At 38.6% G+C, this 13334-nt stretch overlaps 1 protein-coding gene across 1 annotated transcript in view; it reads left to right on the top strand.

Moving 5' to 3' along the window:
- LOC146457757 (phosphoglycerate kinase-like) overlaps positions 1–13334 on the top strand; it is a 76866-nt gene that overhangs the window by 62043 nt on the left and 1489 nt on the right. The window lies entirely within an intron of this gene.

The following is a 13334-nucleotide window of genomic DNA, read 5'->3' as shown; positions in this document are numbered from 1 at the left end:
AGGAAGGTTTCAGCCACGGTAATTCAAACATTTAGAAAATAATATACTGTAATACCGGTCATGGCAAACCGTATAAACAAAACAGTGTTTGGTTGTGCATGGTAAGGTAGGCTTTTTGTTTTGTTTTCTTTTTGTTCAGCCTCTTTTTACAGTAAGGTATTACAGTGATATGTCTCTAATATGTAAGTAGAGTGAACTTTGACTCGATATACCGTACAATTGAAGTTGAAAATATTAAGGTTTCTTCCACTGAAATGTTCTGCTGCTTGAACAGAGCATCGCTAAAATTAGTTCACAAAAAAATATCAGTCATCTCGAACCACAGAAATTTGTTCCCGCAAACCACAAAGACTCGCCAATCCCCAAAATTTTCATGCTACATGGTAAGTTTCTACTCGTGAAAGAACTTTGTGCTAAATCTTCGGAAACATGATCAAACAGAAACATAAATTTGGTGATTCCATCAAACTGTAGGCTCGATTTCTGGCTAGCCTGTGTACAGGCTCCCAAGTGGTGTATAGGGCGAAGACAAAAATCGAGCTCGGAGAAGAGGCGACCCCATACTGCACTTTGCTTGCCTGGCTCACCGACTTTTCTTTTCGCCCTATACCCCACTTGGGCGCCTGTTCACAGGCTATTTTCGGCCCTCCCTCGAGTCCGGCTGGGTGAGCGCAGGCTCATTTTCCCGTACAGCGGCTGGTAATCGAGCCTAAACAAATTGTTGACTCCAGTTATGTCCGAGGGTTTCCTTGACTGACTGAATGAACAGTGAAGTGTCATGGCGACCGGACGAATCTTTTAAGCTCCGTAACAAAAATGGCTTCTTCCTCAGAACCGCTCACCGTAGACAACATTCCAAAGATCTGGAAGACAGAATTCCTTCCCAACATCAAGAATGAAATTAGAAACGAACTTAAGACCCAAATTGATAAGATTAATGGTTCAAATAATTTATAACATAGCGCGTGCGCATCCTAATCTAATTCCTATTAACGTCATCATGGTACATTTCTCAACACACGCACGGCCGTGCGTCCATCCAATGACGTGGGCAAGTCAGATGGGGGAAGCATGTGCGCGCTTTATTATGAAAAAAACTTTTACAGAGACAACACCATAAAAAATGTATATTTATAAGAGCTGTAAGCTTAATGAAACGTTAAGATTAAACCGATATGAGAAACCATTTTCGCCTTTTTTTTGCACAGAGAATTTTGTAATTAATTGGGAACAAAACCTGTTTTCCAGGAATCATTTACTTTATTTTCACTATGTTATAAAAGAATTGGTTCATGCTTTTAGCTGTGCGTATATCGAGTTATGGATGCACTTGGGAAGTTTGGAGAGCACTCAAGAAGCTAGAGTTGCTCGAGGCATAGCCGAGAGCAACTCTTACGCTTCTCTCGTGCTCTCCAAACTTCCCACGTGCTCCATAACTTGATATACGTATGCTAAGCATGAACCAATTCTTAAATATATTACAACAAATTCGTCAAAGTGCCTGGACTCGATCGAGTCGTCCCAGCAAATGATCAGTGACAAATACGATTCTATCTTGAACTCAGTGCAGTCAACCAAGAAACAGATAAATGATTTAAACAACTGTTTCATATCTCAGTTTGAGAACGTCATCAGATCCTTAAATCAATCCAAGCATCAATTCTTTATCCTAGGGGGCATGAAAATTGACTTCCTTCAGATCTTCGAGTGTTGTTCTCTTGGTTGAAATGGGCGTGCACAGGAAGGTCATTTCTCCCGTTGATGACATCTCTACGGTGCTCCCTGAACCTGTCCGCCAACCTACGGCCAGTCTCCCCGATATAAACTGTCGATAGGCATTTTGTGCATGTCAAACAGTAAACCACGTTGTCCGTGATGCAGGAATAATGTCCTGTGACATTAACCTGCCCTTTGGGTGTTGTAATTGTGGGAGACAGATTGACGTGGGGACATGTACGGCAAACAGTCCTGTTACAAGGGAAGGTTCCTGGTGGTTGGTTCGAAGGATTTTGAGGTAGGGCTGCTTCTGACTAGCAAATCCTTCAGATTCTTTGCACGCCTGAAAGCCTTTAGTGGTTTATTGAAGATATTGGCGGTCGTGTTGTCTTCATGAAGGATCTGGAAGTTCCTTGAAATGATTTTAACGGCAACCAGGTTTTTTGAATGAAAAGTGGTCACAAATGGAACTCTGTCAATAGCAGTGTTGTTTGCATCGACACTGTTCAAAATTTCAACCCTTGATTTAGTCGATGCTTGAATGTGTTCTTCCCCTTCTAATGGCGTCATCTGGATACCCGCGTGTTGCAAAAGAGGTCTCCATTCTTGCTGCCTCGATGTCAAAATCAGCGTCATCACTGCAAATCTTACGCAGTTTGAGAAACAGGCTATATGGTATGGATGACTTGCAACTGTTAGGATGGGATGAAGTGTAGTTGAGGTAAGAGTGGCTATCTGTGTCTTTGTAGTGTATAGAAGTGGCTATGCGATCAGCTCGAGGCTTCATGTAAAATTTCCAGGAAAGGAAGTTTGTCCGAGGAAACAGACCATGTATATTTAAGGCTAGGGGTGAAAAGAGGAAGCAAACTCAAGGAATTGACGGAGGTCCTCTTCACTACATGAAGCTGTGCCCCCATGTAACGCTTGTATAAGTCTGGCTTTATACCGGTATAAGTCGAAAGCATGCGTTCCTCAGCGTAGCCACCTAAAAGACATGCATAGTTCGGCCCTAGTCGACTTCCCATGGCCACTCCACCAGTTTGCTTATAAAACTCACAATTAAATTCAAAAGTGTTGAATGTCAATACTAGTTCTGCCATTCATAAGGGACTGTCTGTAGGTGGTTCAAGTATAGAGCTCACTCTTGTTGAAATAGCATTGCAGTGCGCGGAGACCTCCATCATTTGGTTTAACTGTATACAGCGACTTAATGTCCATTGTAAAAATTAAGCGCTGCCGTCACCGTCTCTGAAATGGAAGGAATCGAGGATATTCAACATTTGGGTGGTGTCTTTCACATAGCTGTCGAGGCTCCGCACAAAAGGCGCCGTTAACTGGTCAAGATAGACGGCCAGAAGTTCATTGGGACATGAACAAGCGGAAACAATAGATCTACCAGAATTGTCAGGCTTGTGGGTCTTGGGTAACAAGTAAAATTTGGAAGTATGTGGATGTTCTACAATAAGATTAGTAGCGGATGGCGGAAGTTGGTTGTTCTTTATAGCAGTGGTAATGAATGTCTTGACCTCTTGTTGAGAGCTTTGCGTGGCATCACTCGGAATCTTCTTGTAGAACCGTTTGTCTGCCAGTTGTCTGTTGGCTTCAGCTATGTATAGAACTGTTCCCCGCACAACAAAGGCACCTCCTTTATCAGCCTGTCTGATCACTGCATCCGTTCTGTTCCTCAATTTATGTAATGCTCATTGTTCATCATAGGTTAACTTGTGCCGTGTCAATCTGCGCTCGAAATCAATTTGATTTTCTTCCCTACGACATCTATCAATGTAATGATCAACGGCTGTAAACTGTCCGGGTGGTGGGGTCCATTTGCTTTGTCTGGGTATTAAGGTTTCTAAAAAGCCTGATGTAATCGTGTCCTGCTGATGGTTAGCATTACTGGCATCGGTGTTAGACGAATTGCTAGCGATGATATCATTGATCTGGTGCCTCACCGTTTGTGTGTTTAGATGTTTGGTGGAAGTGGGCTTTCACGCGTAGACGTCAGGTAAATCTCTCATAGTCTTCCTTCACTTGGAATTCGTCCGCTACAGATGTTGCAGGAATTAAATTAACACCCTTGCTGACAAAGATCTTTCATCTTCATCTAAATGAAGATCTCCCGTAATACTAACAACTAACTTATCTGTGTTGGTTTGGACTCGTGCTGCGCCATTAACAACTGTAACAGGTTCAATGGTGTTTGGTATTGATTGGTTGGCACACAGATGATTGATCTTGTCGTCCTTCACTATACACAACCGTTCATACAACTGTCTATTACGTTTATGAATCAATTGCAAAATTCGAAAATAGACCTGTGCATCACACACAGTTTTCAAAAGATTACGGCAGTTGGACATCTCCAATGTTAAATTGTCATTGATACGTTTCATGTATGATATTAGACCAGGAGCCATAATCAGGGATGGAGACCGTAACAAGATGCCATTTTGACTTGTGGGCTTGTCCCCATGTGTTGTACCAAAGAATCTACTTTTAGAAAAAGTTGCGCCGTACGCACGTGCGTGTACGCTTGTAAATGGCCAGGATCATTTTCATCTTCATACAATGGCTTGCGGCGGACTCCGTGAAGTCCAGGAGGCTTTAATTGTACTAAATGCGGAAGAAATTATTGATGACGAAGATTTTGTTTATCTGTATAACACGTTTTCTTCAAGACCCGTATATCCCTACTGGAAATTTGAAAGGTTTGATGAAAATGCATGGAGCGATACAGAGTGCAAAACGGAGTTACGTTTTGAGTTGTTCGAGTGCTTGGAAATTCCGCCATTTATTATCTGCCAACAGCGTACCATTTGTAACGGAAAGGAGGGACTGTATATTTTACTAAAGAGACTGGCCTATCCCTGTCGCTACACTGACGTACTGCCTCGTTTTGGCAGAAATCCTACTGAGCTATGTTTGATTTGTAATGAAGTCCTTGACCATATTTATGCCGCTCACCATCATCGCCTCCAATCCTGGAACCATGCACCAGCATGGGGCACCTCTCAAATTGTTTTAGGTTCATTGATGGAACTGTGCGCCCCATTGCACGACCACAGCATAACCAACGGGTTGTGTATAACGGGGATAAACGACTGCATGCGATAAAATTTCAGAGTGTTGTTATTCCAAATGGCTTGATTGCTAATTTGAGTAGCCCATTTGAGGGTGAACGACATGACAGTACAATGCTAAATCAGTCTGGTTTGCTGAATGATCTCCGACAAATTGCATTTTACAATGGTGAGCCTCTTTGCCTATATGGAGACCCGGCCTATCCTCTTGGTGTTCACCTTCAGGGTCCATACAGGAATCCCAACATCAGTCCTGAACAGATGCAATACAATCAGGCTATGAGTGAAGTGAGAGTTTTTGTGGAGTGGTTGTTTGGCAACATTACCAATCATTTTAAGTTTATTGATTTCAAGAGGCAAATTAAGATCAATTTAAGTGCAGTCGGAAAGATGTATGTTGTTTGCGCGCTCTTGGAAAATGCCCATACTTGGCCTTTACGGTAACTTAGTATCTGAAAAGTTTGACTTACAACCTCCCTCTTTACAAGAATATTTTTAGTAAACATTGTAATGTAGTATTGTAGTAGTAATGTTAAGTTATGTTACATTTGCTATTTGAAGGGAAGGTGATTGAAGGGTTTTAAGCAAGAGAGGCGTGAATTACTTGTTTGCCTTAAAATTAGTCCAAATAAGCTCTATTTAATTTAATGGAAAAACAAAAATTCAATAACCACACAATCAGTTCAAAAACCCCACATCAGTTGAGTGACAGAAGTCCTCTATTAATGTAACTACAGGTGAAATGTTTTTTATTTCAATGGGACAGGTAGGAGGAGAGGGGAATGGAGAGGGTTTTATGGGGGCGCAGTCCATATTAAGTGCACAGCTCAGTTCAATGAAAAAGCAAAAGTTCAATAACCACACAAATAGTTCAAAAACTACACATCATTTCAGTGACAGTAGACCTGAATTGTAAGAATTATAATTGTAAGTGAAATGTTTTTTATTTCATTGGGACAGATAAGAGGAGAGGAGAGGAAAGAGGGTTTTATGGGGGTGAGGTCCATATTTAGAGCAGGCAGAAAATATGAGTAGAATTAATAGTAGGCCTTATCACGGTTTTCGACACCATTTTGACGGGTAGGGAAACAGGCTTGAAATAACAGTGTTTGTATGGAAATCCGATGTCAAATAATTTTCATAAAACATCGCTTCTGAAAAATTCATGAATTGGAAACTTTTGGCACTAGGAAAAGGATTTTAAGAACAAAATTGGAGGGATGTGGCAGTGACAGAAAGCGTCCAGTCGTGTTTTGAACTTTCCATACATTTCCCTGTATTTTTTCCCGCGAACTATTTCTAGTAGCAGTTCACGGCTGGTTCGCTATACAGACAAATGTATGGAAAGTTCAAAACACGACTGGACGCTTTCTGTCACAGCTACATCCCTCCAATTTTGTTCTTAAAATTCTTTTCCTAGTGCCAAAAGTTTCCAATTCATGAATTTTTCAGAAGCGATGTTTTATGAAAATTATTTGACATTGGATTTCCATACAAACGCTGTTATTTCAAGCCTGTTTGCCTACCCATCAAAATGGCATCGAAAACCGTGATAAGGCCTATTAGTTTCTATATATTACTACAGGCTTACAGGCATTTACTAGATACATGTAGCTATTGGCCACTTATCCATTGTTTGTCTTTGTAAGATTCATATTTGGAAACAGCTGCCCAATAATGTAGCTCTTTCTTGTACATAGCCCCGTTTCTTGCAGATTAGTGGCCCATTGGCCACTAAACTGATGTGGGGTTTTTGAACTGATTGTGTGGTAATTGAATTTTTGTTTTTTCATTGAATTGTATGGACTACGCCCCCATAAAACCCTCTCCCCTCCCCTCTCCTCTTACTTGTCCCATTGAAAAAAAAAAAAATCACCTATAGTTATTCTTACAATTGAGGTCTACTGTCACTGAACTGATGTGTGGTGTTTGAACTGCTTGTGTGGTCTCCTTTTGTGGTTACTGAACTTTTGATTTTTCATCGAATTGAACAGAGTTGATTTTGTAAGACAAAATACACCACCAAAATATACCATCACATTTCTTTCATATACCACACGTGCGACATTCAAATCCTAGCAGTATGCAGGATGTTTGTCCCATGAACCTAGTTTAATGGCCTTAGCTCCCACGAGTCTCTTGTAGCTCAGTGGTAGAGCATCTGAACTAGTAATCGGAAGGTCTTAGGTTCGACTCCTGATAGGAGCACGCGGATTTCTTTTTTCCGAGTATGCCTGCGTCACTTTCTAGAATAATCATCATTCTCAAGAATTGTCATGTTGACCACTTCTGCTTAAAACCTTCTCAATTGAAAGCTATGTAAATATTGTTCAAAATAGAGTAGTTTCCATTTGGTCCAACTAATTATAAGATTTAACAACTATGACCTTTTGTTTTCAAGGAAATATTTTGTTGTTTATTTGGACCTTTAGTACATTGGACATAATTATGCAGTGAATTATTGCTCTCTGGTTTTGTTGTATAATGTTATCAACTTGCTGACATACTACAGTGGTTGATTTTTTCAGAAATTCAAAGTCTGAAAGGTTATTGAAAATCATGATTTTAAACTTTACCTCAGACTGAGATTTCAATATCCATAGCTCCCAGATGGGAGTGTGGAATAGGACATCCAGATTAACCATGTTCCTTGTTCAAGGTGCTTTTGCGCAATTTTTAATGAAGCGTTTTTCTACACAGGTCTTAAAATGATTGTTGACATATAGTGATTTTTACAGGAAAATTCCAGCAACTATTCACAAATGGGAATGTTAAGAACTCTGAGTGTAAATTTAATAAATAATATATTAAGTAACTTCTCAGTGAAAAAACTTAAACGCAAAAAGAACCTTATTTAATGATGAAAAAAAGGAAATTCATTTCACCCATCAAAATTGCTTCAAATAATGAGTCATTCTTTTTTAAGAAGGGTGTTGAGTGCCTGGGACTGCTGCTGCATCAGCATCATAAGCTGCTGTTGCATCATGTTAAATTGCTGTTGCTGTTGTTGGATTTGATGCAACATTTGACTCTGCATTGTTTTCATTTCTTGTTGGTATGTAATCTGGGCTTGTTGAAATTGGCTGGTTACTTGTAGTAACTGTTGTTGTTGTAATTGTCGTTCCTCTTTTCTTTCTTGCATTTCCTTTTCCTTTACCTCCTTCATTGCTGCTCCTTTTTCTTTTAACCAATCAATGGCCTCCCCTCCAGATCGTCTCCTCTGTTTTACTTTTTTTGGTTCATCTTTCTCATCCTCCTTCCTTTTTCTTGTCTCACCAAAGCGTTCCATGGCCCTTTCTCTCATCTCTATTGCTCTCTTCTTCTCACTTTCAGCACACTCCTTCTTGGCCTCTGTCTCATCAGTCCTTTTATAACACTCGTTGCTTAGCTTGAGCAATTCCTCTAATAACTTTTCCACATCACTTTGATCTAAATCACCCCCACCGCTTTCCTTTTCTTCTCTCGATAGCTTTACTCTTAGTTTTTTGGCCAGCACATTGAACCTATCTCTAACATATTGTGTAGTGACATTAAAATTCTCTTCTTGAGCACAGGGTGTTGAGGCAGCCCTTTGCCAGGCACTGCCTCGCTCTCGTGACCCTTGTTTATGGTTAAAGACCCCCTCAGCTGCGACTGCTGACAGCATGAGGAGGTCCTTGGCCTCTGACCATACCATGACAGACCTAAAAGAAGACAAGCAAAAATGCAAATCCTAAACAATTTTAATTTCCCAGAACCTCTTGTAACAAAAGCTTTCGCAAATGTATTTCACAGACTGTGATCAAAATATGTGCAAATAGCATGGGTATAACAGTTGCTGTATGCTCGTTCTGCTAAAATCTGCAACAGAAAAAAATATGAAAGTTATGGCTTTGATTTTAACTTAATTTGAAAGTTTATTGTTCATCGTATAATATCAGGGAAGGTAGGCCAATATCAACAACCCATATCTTCCTAAACAGAAATTATGTAAGAAAACACTGCAAGAAAATTTTGCAAAGAAAATTTTTTGCTGCAAATACCATTTGATTCTACTGACTGAGAATGCTTTTGACTTTTGTTTGAAAGCTTGTAATGCTTGAAACACGTGAACTATGTCAAGACCAAAGCAAATGAGCTGGGTTTACTGGTATTATGTATTCTGCTAGGTTCAAGTTAGAGGGCACAGTTGATTCTACATGTTTGAGTGGCAGTTGACATTGGGACATATCAAAATAATATTCCTTCAGCAGGGCATGTTTAAAACACAAAATGGCAAAATGATGATAAGATAAGTTAGGATAAGTGTCAACTTGGAAATCAACAGTCTGCATGTATATTTTAAGTCATCCAATAAGGCATTTATTGTGATGATGATGATGATGATGATTATGATGATGATGATGATGATGATAAGATAGGTTAGGATAAGTGTCAACTTGGAAATCAACGGTCTACATGTATATTTTAAGTCATCCAACAAGGCTTTATTGTGCTGTTCCTTTGAAGGCTGTGTATGTATGATGATGTATTCTGTAAATTACAACCATTTTCACTGTTTGGTACATAGGAGGGAGTAAGGCATGTATCTTTAAACATACCAGCTTTCATCATGCTATGATCAACGGACTAGAAAATTTATTGGTGAAAGAAAGGACAACCAAACTTAAACACCTGACCTTAAGTGGCCAAAAGGAAGAAAGGCGTTATCCTTACATGGCTGACCCATTGTTGGGGAAAATTCAAACATTTTAAGTGAAGTACTAATGATTAACTCTCATCTGCAACCATTTATAAAATTTGGTCACTTCTTTTGCAAGGCATGAAACACTCAAAAACAGTCATTCCAATTAACTTATCACTGGCCGGTATAACTTCTTTACATTTCCCACGTCAGTTTGATTAAAAATATACCCATCTTCATCACCCAAATTCTCATGAACCGTAAAGATGGATGTTGAGTAATTATCCCAAGATGACAATTATCTCAATCTGTCTTGTCATGTTGCCATTTTACCATGGAGCCTTGAAAAAGTTTGGTTTTAGTTTGTTTTAAGGTGATTCCGTTGAATTGCATTGCGCATCCTTGCTGCGCATAATTTTTTGCGTCATTAAGCGCGCGCACGCTCAACATTACGGGATTTCCTTGAGGTTAAGCTCGGCAGGAAAATAAATGGTCCTTTTCTTCTAAACAAGCACGGTGACCCCCATTTTTTAATGCATCAATTTAAATGTCATACGGTTGACCACTATATATCGCGATTTAAAGAAAAGTTTAATACTCTACTTTGAGATATTTTTATTTGAATGCGTTAAAAAGCACGTATTAAGGTAGTGCTGCTTACGTGCACCAGCAGCAAAATCTTTAATTTCTTTCATAATCTTTATTCCAGTTCAATTAAAATAGTTTGTTGTGTAAGATTAAAGTAAATTTTGTTGAACTGCTTCGATATTTTAATGCAAGAAATTAATTTTTATAGATATGATAGTTCCCCTTTCTGATTACTAGCGTTCCTAATATAAACCTCGTGGGTCATCTATTTACTATAATAGCCATCCAGGTTGCACAAAAACGAGCACGGTGACCCCCATTTTTTATTGCATTTTTGTAATGCTCATAACATAGTCATGAACTGGACCAAGTCTTAGAAAATTTTTAATACTCCTTCTTTTTCAACGGAATCACCTTAAATGCTAAAATGGGAAAAACATTTTCATATTGAGCTACATCAACATAACCAGATGTTAATTAATACCTTTTATATCATCTTTACATGTACACATTTTGTCAATGTCATGGACAATTGATGTAGGTCTCCCCTCTTCTCCGCACCCAACTCCAAAGAGCACTCAAAGCACCAGCTAGCTAACATTTATGCATATAATCTGAACACACTGAGGGACTGTACCTCCTAATACAGACTGGGGTATTTTACACAGTAAATGACTATGTGGGAAAAGCAGATCTTAGCAGGGATAACTGCATTTGAAATCATAAAAGAAAACTGGGGGTAATTAATTACCACACATTTTAAAGAAATCATTCAGAAACAATAATAGTTATTATATTTAAAGAGCCTGAAAATATAAAATATAAGGATTTTTTTTTTTTCAAATTGATGCTTGCCCTTATGTAGACCGCAAAAGTCAACAATTTCCCACTTCTTTTCACAGATTATTTATAAAACATCAATATGCAGTATGTCACGGTCGCTTTGTTTACATGTAACTGATCAGACGTACTTCACATAATTATTAATTTGAATGTTATGCATTTACTGCATTCACTTTTTGAACTGAGCTGAAAACAACTCTGGAAGCGGAATAAAGATTTTAATATTTTCTTTAATTCTTTTGCAACCATCACGGCCTTTGAAATTTGATTTGATTTTATTTATTAGTTTTAATTTTTGTCTGTTTTAATCTCTCTGTGATGCCTGAAACTTAAAATTATTTAGACAGACTCATGATATGGAGATCAGTCTGCGTGAACTAATTAAGGATTATACAGCTGGAATAGAATTTTTCCTACCGTTCAGAACTTTTGTTGTTTTAATTAAAAGTTTAAGGAAAATGACATTTATATATACAGCTTTGATTTTTGAAACATGTCTCGACAATTCTTCTGTCATCTTCAGTTTGCACAGCAGACAAAAAACATTTCTTCATTTGCATGCAGCTCATACTACATGCCAACAGATGGGGTTGGAGTTGATGAGAAACCAAAATGTACTATTAAACACTTTCTCTTACAATTTGCTGAGATCACATATTAAGCACATCAAAAGTTTATGCTCAAATATGATAGATCTTATTTATTTCATGCTTTGGAAGAAAAACGAATTCCAGCAGTACTTTTCACGTTTCTCACCGCTGACTTCCAAAACAATTTAAAATTGCTTGATTCCATAGATTTCGCTAATGCCAGAGCATAATGGCGATTGATAGCTGTCTTTTGTTTTAATTCTCCCAGTTGAGCCATTTCTTCAGCAGTGAACCTTTTCTCTGTAAGCTGTTCTTTGGGTATATCAAACACCGGTCTTCCTCTTGCAGCAGTAAATATTTGTTGTGCTTGGCACGATGTGGAAAGGCCTCCACTTCTCGATCCATACAGAAATTCTCTAGCTTAGGCAGCAAACTATTCTCGCGTCAACAATTCCAGTATCAAGGTATCTTACCGTTGTGTGATGCAGCCAATGAACACGATACTGTAGGCTGTCGATTCGATCAAAGGTAAGTGTTTCTCAAGTCAATTTCCTAATGATAACACGGACTGAAGACGAGTTATGATAATCATTTCTTGTTCGTCGGCCGTCTAGGACTCAGTCGGCATAAATTAAAATATAAACATTTTGGCAGGAAATAAATTATTGTGTCGAAAACTCGTTACTGAGTGTCATGCCGAACTGCATGTTACCATGTCAAAATACCAAAATAAAACGCACATCATGAAAAATGGCATTACGCAATCACAAAACTGCAGGTTTCGCTGTTGGAATAGTAGAATATCAGAACTGAATAACAGAACTGCATGTCTGAATAACAAAATACCAGAACTGAATAACAGAACTGCATATCTCAATAGCAGAATAACATAACTGAATAACAGAACTGCATGTAGCAGAATACCAGAATTGAATAACAGAACTGCATGTCTGAATAACAAAATACCAGAACTGAATAACAGAACTGCATATCTCAATAGCAGAATACCAGAACTGATTAACAGAACTGCATGTCTCAATAGCAAAATACCAAGTATTAATTTTGGCGGAAATCACACTTCATACATTGCCCCTAGAATTTTGATGTTTAGATACAGAATGTTTGGATCATTTTGCCTTGAAGCTGGTGTCAGCCGCTCGTTCTTGCAAGGAAAAGACTTGTCATATTTTCACCTGTTTTTGTGAGATAATTAAGGAAGAAAGCAAACCCCGTTGTTCATTAACAATTACAAACTGGCAAATCACTTTGTAGTGAAGGCTTCTTTGCAACGTAGCTTTTTCCGGTAGCTTTAAAAAAAATGTTTTTAGCCTTTCTTTTCGCGAGCGCTCAACAAGACATTACCGGGGAAATGGGTTTAAACCCACTGATCATTTTTACTAAGTTGTACGATAATTGTTTTTAATGGCCAATCGAAAGCTCTAAACCACACCAAGATCTCACTTTTCCCTCCTTGTGAATTTTTTTTGGATTTTCAAGTTATCTTTTTTTAAAGAGGCGCAGGCCGTCATTGTTTCGTCGCATTTGCTATCAACCAGTGTCAAACTTTTGCGTGTTATTATGCTTGAAATATTAACTTCATGAGCGATGACGCTGTTTTCATGTATTATGTTAATAGATTTCTACGTAGCTTTGATTCTTTGATGGCCTGGCATAGAATTATGTGACTGATGTAAATCCAAGAAAAATTTTGGCGACGTTGTAGTCTATCAACCATTCAAACTTCCCGGGTTTTACAGCAAGTGACGTTACGATGGCCCGCATCATCCGGCCAAGCAATCCTATTGCGAAAAGCCAAAGTTGACCCCTCCCTCCTGGCCCACTCTTGGTTTTGAT

The sequence above is a fragment of the Pavona decussata genome, unplaced genomic scaffold (genome assembly GCF_977016875.1).
Source record: "Pavona decussata unplaced genomic scaffold, jaPavDecu1.1 SCAFFOLD_237, whole genome shotgun sequence".
NCBI classification, from domain to species: domain Eukaryota; kingdom Metazoa; phylum Cnidaria; class Anthozoa; order Scleractinia; family Agariciidae; genus Pavona; species Pavona decussata.
Note: the sequence above shows the minus strand (reverse complement) of the source record. Positions and strands in the feature narration are given on the sequence as shown.